An 8,667-nucleotide genomic window follows, 5' to 3' on the forward strand; every position below is an offset into this window, starting at 1 on the left:
GTTCCGCCTACCTGGCAGGCGCGGGGGGTGGGGGGCGGCTCTGCCCCTCAGCAGGCCGCTGGGCCTGCTCTGTGAGTGGTCACAGTTCCCTCTACCTTGCCGGTGCAGGGGGAGGGGGCGGCTCTGTCTCTCAGCAGGCCGCTGCTCCTCTTCTTCCCGTGGGTCGCAGGCCCGCCTACCTTGCAGGAGTGATTGGAAGCTCTGTCCCACCGCAGGCCACTGGGCCTTTTCTGTTGGTGGTCACAGTTCCGCCTACCTGGCAGGCGCGGGGGATGGGGGGCGGCTCTGCCTCTCAGCAGGCCGGTGCTCCTCTTCTCTAAATCTAATTCTAACCCTAAAACAATCTCTAAGCCTAACCATAACATTAATCTTAACCTAATCCTAAACCTAAAACTAATCTTAACCCTAAACCTTACCCTAACATTAACCCTAACCCTAACACTAACATTAACATCCAAATCCAAAGTCTAAACCTAACGGTAATTTTAACCAAAACCCTAACACTAACCCTTAACCTAAACATAATCTTAAACAAAACCTAACCCTTAACCTAACCCTAATACTAATACAAACCCCATCCCTAACCCTAAACCTAACCCTAACACTAACTCTAACCCTAATCCTAAATATAATCCTAACCCTAACCCTAAAACTAAAACTAACACTAACCCTAAACCTAACCATAACAGTAACCCTAACCAAACCCTAAACCTAACCCTAACCTAACGCAAAACCTAACACTAACTCTAACGCTAAACCTAACCTTAAGCCAAAATCTATCCCCAACCCTAACAATAACCCTAAAACTAACAAAAAATCTAAACCTAACCCAAACCCAAACTTTAACACTAAACCTAACGTAACCCTAGCCCTATCCCTGATCTTATTCTGAATTTTAACCAAAAATATAAACCTAAACCTAAACCTAACACTAACATTAAAACAAAACCTATCTCTAAGAGTAATCCTAACCCTAACCCTAACCTTAACTCTAAAACTAACATGAACTGTAACCGTATACCTAACACTAAAACAAACACTTACCCTAAACCTAAACTTAAACCTAACCCTAACACTAACCTTAACACTAAACCCTAACCCTAACCCTAACCCTATCTCTGAAACTAACCCTGACCCTAACCCTAACAATAACCCTAACACTAATATTGGCTCTAATTCTAACCCTAACCTTAAAACCTAACCCTAAACCTAACACTACCCTTAACACTAATGCTAACACTAACCCTATCCCTAATCATAACAGGAACACTAACCCTCACCCTAACACTAACTGTAACCCTAATATTAATCCTAAATCTAACGTAAATGAAACCCTAACTGAAACTCTAACCCTAACCTAACCCTAACCCAAACCCTAACCCAAATCCTAACTATAATTGTAACCTTAACCTAAACCTGACCCTAACACAAACCCTAAACATAACACTAACACTAACCATAAACCTAACACTAACACTAACCCTTACACTGACCCTAAACCTAACACTAATTCTAACACTAACCTAACACTAACACTAAAACAAACCCTAATCTTAGCGTATCACTAACCCTAAACCTCACCCTAACCCTAACACATACACTAAACCTAACCCTAACCCTAACCCTAACACAGAACCTAACCCCAACCTTAACCCTAACCGTAACACTCACCCCAAACCTAACACTAAATCTAACCCTAACCTTTACACTAACCATAATCCTAACCCTAAACATAACACTAACTCTAACCTTAACCTTAACCCTAACCCTATCACTTACCCTAACCCTAACTCTAACACTTAAACTAAACCTAAATCTAGACCTAACAATAACCCTAAAACTAACCATAAACCTAACCCTAACCCTTACACTAACCTTAACCCTAACCCTAACACTAGCACTAACTATAACCATAAACATATCCCTAACCCTAACACTTACCCTAAACCTAATCCTAACTGTAACACTTTCCCTAAACCCTAACACTTACCCTAGACCCTAACACTAATCCTAATACTAAGCCTAACCCAAATCCTTACCCTAACTCTAACTCAAACAGTAACATTAATTAATCCTAACTGTAACCTAAACGTAAACCTACCCCTAAGCCTAAGAATAACCCTAAACCTAACCTTAAAAATATCTCGAAAATTAACACTAACCATAACCCTAATCCTATTTCTAACCATAACACAAACCCTAAATCCAAACCTAACACTAACCCTAATTCTAACCCTAACACTAAACCAATTCCCAATGGTAACCCTAACCCTAACCCTAAACCTAATTGTAACCCTAACCTTAACAATAACCTTAACACAAAACCTAACCCTAAACCTAACCCTAACCCTACACTTTACACTAACACTATTTCTAACCCTAACCCTAACTCTAACCCTAATCATAGCCCTAACACTAATATTTAACCTAATTCAAACAATAACCCTAACCCTAACACTAAACCTACTCCTGATACCTACACTAACCTTAACCCTAAGGTTAAACCTAGCTCTAAAACAAAGCAAACACTAATCCTAACACTAATCTTAAACCTAACCCTAACCTTAACACTAACCCTAACACTAACCCTAAGCATAACCCTAAATCAAACACTAACCCTAACCAAAACAAAAACCATAACCATAACCCTAATATAACCCTAACCCTAAATCTAACTCAACACTAACACTAACACTAACAATTACTCTTACCCTAATATTAACCAAAACCCTAACAGTAACCCTAACCTAAACCTAAGATTAACACTAACTCTAACATTAACACGAACCCTAAACCTAACACTACCCTAACCTTAATACTAACCCTAACACTAACAGTAACACTAACCCTAAGCATAACCCTAACCCTAACCCAAATCGTAACCCTATCACTAATCCTATCCCTAACCCTAACCCTCACACTAACCCTAATTCTAACCCTAACATTTACACTAATCCTACACCTAACTTTAACCCTAACACTAAACCTAACCCTAACCCTAACCTTAACACTAAACCTGACACTAAACTGAACACTATCCCCAACCCTAACCCTAACCCAAACCCTAACCTTATTCTATTCATAACCCTATCACGAAGTCTAAATCTGTCTTTAACCCTAAAACTATCCCTAACACTAACCCTAACCCCAACCCTAACCTCAATACTAAAAGTAACCATAACCCTAAACTTAACCCTAACACAAACACTAACCATAACCCTAACACTAACCTAACCCTAAACCTAAAAATAACCCTTACAGTAACCCTAACCCGAACACCAATTCTAACATAAAACTTAACCCTAACCCTAAAACAAATCCTAAGACTAAACCTAACACTGAACCTAAACCTAAGCCTAACCTTAAACTTAAAACTAAACATAAATCTAAAACTAACACAAACCCTTACCTTGACCCTGGCCCTAACCTAACCCTAACCCGAATCCTAATCGAAACCGTAACCCTAACCCTATACCTAACCCTAACACAAACCCTAAATGTAAATGTAACATGAACCCTAACACTAAACTTAACCCTAAACCTAACCAGAAATCTAACCATAACACAAACCCTAACCATAACCCTGACCCTAACATAACCCTAAGCCCTAAACACAACCCGAATCATAACTGAAATTGAAACCCTAACCCTAACTCTAAACCTTACAATAACTCTAACCCTAAAACTAATTCTAATCCTAATACTAACCCTAACCTTAAACAAAACATAACCATAACTGTAACACTAAACATAAACCTAACCCTGACACTAACCATTACACTAAACCTAACCCTAACACTAGCAGTAACACTAATTCTGACAGTAAAGTGAACCCTCACCCTAACTCTTAGCCTACACCTAAACCTAAATTTAACTTTAACTCACTTATTTAACTAAGTAATTTATTTAACTAATTTATTTAACTAACTAATTTAAACTCTAACTCACTAAACTAAACTAAACTCACCCTAACTCTAATGCTAACACAAACCCTAACCCAAAATTTAACACTAATCCGAAGGTAAACCTAAAACTAATACTAACCAAACCTGAACCATTAAGCTAAACCTAACACTAACCTAAAACCTAACCCTAACACTAACCCTAACCATAACCATAACAGTAACTCTAACCCTAACCCTACAGTTAACACAAACATTACACTTAAGTAACACTAACCCTTTCACAAACCAAACCCTAAACCTAAAACTAAACCTAAATATAACCCTAAATGTAACCCGTACACTAAACGTAAGGCCAACCCTAACCCTAACCCTAACGCTAACTCTAACCAGAAACCTAACACATAGCCTAACCATGACCCTAGCACTAACAGTGACCCTAAACCTAAACTTAACACTAACCCTAAATCTAATTTTAAACTTAAATCTAACTCTAACACGAATCGTAAGAGTAATCCTAATCCTAACTCTACAATAACCCTAACCATAACCATAAACGTAACCATAACACTAACCCTAACACAAAGCTTAACACTAACACTAACCCTAACCCAAAGCCTAACTCTAACACTAAACCTAACACTAAGCCTAACCTTAACCCTAATGCTAATATTAATACTAACAATAACCCTAATATTAACTCTAACCCTAATTCTATTTGTAACCCTAAAACTAACCCTAAACCTATCACTAACACAAATCCTAACACTAACCCTAAACCTAACACAAACACTCACCCTAACCCTAACACTAAACCTGAAACTAACACTAAAAATAACACAAACTCTAAAACTAATTCTAACCCTATCCATAACCATAAACCTAACCCTAAAATAAAACCTAACACTAACCCTAACAATAACCAAAATCCTTAAACTAAAACTAACCTTAAACCTAATCCTAAACATAATACAAACCCTAACCCTAATACTTACAATAACATTATCCCTAACAGCAACACTAACTCTATCTTAACATTAATCATAACCCTAACACTTATCCTAACACTATCCATAACCCTAACCATAACACTAACTCTATACCTAATCCTAAACCTACACAAACCCTAACCCTAAACCTAAACCTAAAACTAACCCTAACCCTAAAACTTGACTTAACACAAACTCAAACCTGAAACCTAAACATACTGATAATATTAATGGTAACACTAAACATAACCCTAACCATAATCCTAACACAAACCGTAACCTTAACCCTAACCCTAACACTAACCCTAACACTAACCCGATTACTAACCCTAAAACTATGCCTAAACCTAAAACTAACCCTAACATTAATCCTAATCATAAGCCTGATTTTAACCCTAACCCTAACACTAACCTTAAACCTAACTCTAACCCTAACTCTAACCATATTCCTAAACCTATACCTAACACTAACACTAACCTTAACCCTAACACTAACCCTAAACCTAAACCTAATACTTTTCATAACCCTAAATCTAACACTAATTCTAAACCTAAACTTAACCCCAAACCTAACCTTAACCCTAAACCTAACACTAAACCTAACCCTAACCCTAACACTAACCCTAAAACTAACACTAACCCTAACCCTAACTCTAACAATAACACTAACCCTAACACTAACCCTAACACTAACACTAATATTAACCCTAAACCTAATTCTAAACCTAATCATAACAATAACTCTAACCCTAACCCTACACCTAACACAAACTCTACACTTAACCTAACACTAACCCTATCACAAACCCTGACCCTATCCCTAACCTACATTTACAAAAACCCTTACACAAACACAAACCATAACCCTAAACCAAACACTAAGTATAAACTTAAACCTAAACGTTACCCTTACACTAACCCTAAGACCAACCTTAACTCTAATGCTAACTATAACCAGAACCCTAACCAGAACCCTAACACATAGCCTAATCATGACCCTAACGCTAACACTGACTTTGACCCTAAACCTAACACTAATCCTAAACCTAACTCTAAACTTAATTCTAACCCTAACATGAATCATAACACTAATCCTAATCCTAACTCTACAATACCCCTAACCATAACTCGAACCCTAACAATAACACTAACACTAACCCTAAAACTAACACTAACCCTAACCCAAAGACTAACACTAACACTAAACCTAACACTGAGCCTAACCATAACCCTAACCCTAACAGTAATACTAACAATAACCCTAATCCTAACTCTAAACCTAATCCTATTTGTAACCCTAACACTAACCCTACCCCTATCCCTAACACAAATTCTAACACTAACCCTAAACCTAACACAAACATTCACCCTAATTGTAACACTAAACCTAACACTAACACTAAAAATAACCCAAACTCTAAAACGAATCCTAACCATATCCATAACATAAACCTAACACTAATGTTAAAACTAACACTAACCCTAACACTAACCCAAACCCTTAAACTAAAACTAACCCTAAACCTAACCCTAAACATAATACAAACCCTAAACTTAATACAAAACCTAAACATAATACAAACCCTAACCCTAACAGTTACACAAATTCTATACCTAACTTTAACACTAACTCTAACTTAACACTAATCATAACCATAACACTTAACCTAACACTAATTCTAACCCTAACCCTAAATATATCTATAACCCTAACCCTAAACCTATCACAAACCCTAAATCTAACCCCAAACATAAAACTATCCCTAACACTAACACTAACCATAACACAAAATCAAACCCCAAACCTAACCCTATTGATAATCCTAACAGTAACCCTAAACATAATCCTAACCCTAACCCTAACACAAACTTTAACCCTAACCCTAATCCTAACACTAACCCTAACACTAACCCTAATACTAACAATAACACTAACCCTAAAATTATGCCTAAACCTAAACCTACCCTAACGCTAATCCTAATCATAAACCTAATTTTAACCCTAACCAAAACCCTCACACAAACCTTAAACCTAATTCTAACCTTAACTCTAAGCCTATACCTAAACCTATACCTAACACTAACCCTAAACCTAAACCTAAAGCTAATACTTTTATAACCCTAAACCTAACACTAATTCTAAACCTAAACCTAAACCTAAACCTAAGACTAAACCTAACCCGAACCCTAACAGTAATCCTTACCCTAACTGTAATCCTAATCCTAACACTCACCCTAACCCTAATACAAACCCTAACAAAAACCTTAACCCTAAACCTAACCTAACCCTTATTCTAACCCTAACACTAACAATAACCCTAACCCTAACCCTAACAAGAATACTAAACAAAACACTAACACTATACTTAACCCTAACCCTAAAACTAACCCTAAACCTAATCCTAAACCAAGCTATAACACTAACCATAACCCGTACCCTAATCCTAACCCTAAACTTACCTGTAACACTAACCTTAACCCTATACCTAAACTAATACTAAATGAAAATGTAACCCTAAACCTAACCCTAATCCTTACAGAAACCATAACCCTAAGCCTAACATTAACCCTATCCATAACCCTAACCCTAAGACTAAACCAAACTCCAAATCTTACCTTAACACTAAACCTAATCATAACCCTAACCTTATTCCTAAACCTAACCCTAACCAAAAAAGAAACCCTAAACCTAAACCTAACCCTAATCCTAACACAAAATTTAACTTTAACCAAAACCCTTAATTTAACCCTAACTCTAACACTAACCCTAACCCTAACTCAAAAACCAATCCTAACCCTAACCATAACAGTAATCCTAACCTAACCCTAACCCTTACCTAACACTAACCCTTACACTAACCCAAACCCTAACACTGAAACTAACCTTAAGCCAAAACCTAAGCCTAACTGTAACACTAGCCCTAATCCTAACACAGAATCTAACCCAAAAACAAACCCTAACCCTATCACTAACCCTAAACTTATCCCTAGCCTAACCTGAATCCTCAGCATAATGGTAACCTTAAGACTAACCCCAACTCTAATATTAACAGAAACCCTAACCCTAACCGTAACACTAACTCTAAATCTAAACCCAAACCTACACCTTAAAATAACGCTAAACATAACACTAACAATAATTCTAACCCTAATCCTAACACTTACCCTAACCCTAAACTTAACCCAAACCCTAACACTAACCCTAAACATAAACCTAGCAATAACAAAAACCCTAAACCTAACCCTAACCCTAAACCAACCCGAACCTTAATGCTAACACTAAACCTCACACTAACCCTAATTTTAACACTATACCTTACACAAACCCTAAACCCAACATTAACCCTAACCCTAACCCCAAACCTAACCCAAACAGTAAACATGACCCTAAACCTTAACTGTAACCATAACAAAACCTGAACCGTACCCTTAAACCTAACACTAAAGCTAACCATAACACAAACCCTAAACGAAAACTTAACCATAAACCTAACCTAACCCAAACCCTAACCCTTACCTAACCCTTACACTATCGCTAACCCTAACACTAAAACTAACAATAACAATAATCCTAACCAAAGCCTAGTACTAAAACTATCCCCAACCCTAAACATTTAACTAAACCTAATCCTAACATTAACCTTAAACCTAACACTAACCCTAACACTAATCCTAACACTAAGCCTAAACCTAACCTTAATCCTAACCCTAACAGCAATACTAACCCTAAAGCTAACCCAACTGAAAGTCTAACCCTTAATATATATATATATATA

This window comes from Marmota marmota, unplaced genomic scaffold, assembly GCF_001458135.2.
Source record: "Marmota marmota marmota unplaced genomic scaffold, marMar, whole genome shotgun sequence".
Lineage (NCBI taxonomy): Eukaryota > Metazoa > Chordata > Mammalia > Rodentia > Sciuridae > Marmota > Marmota marmota.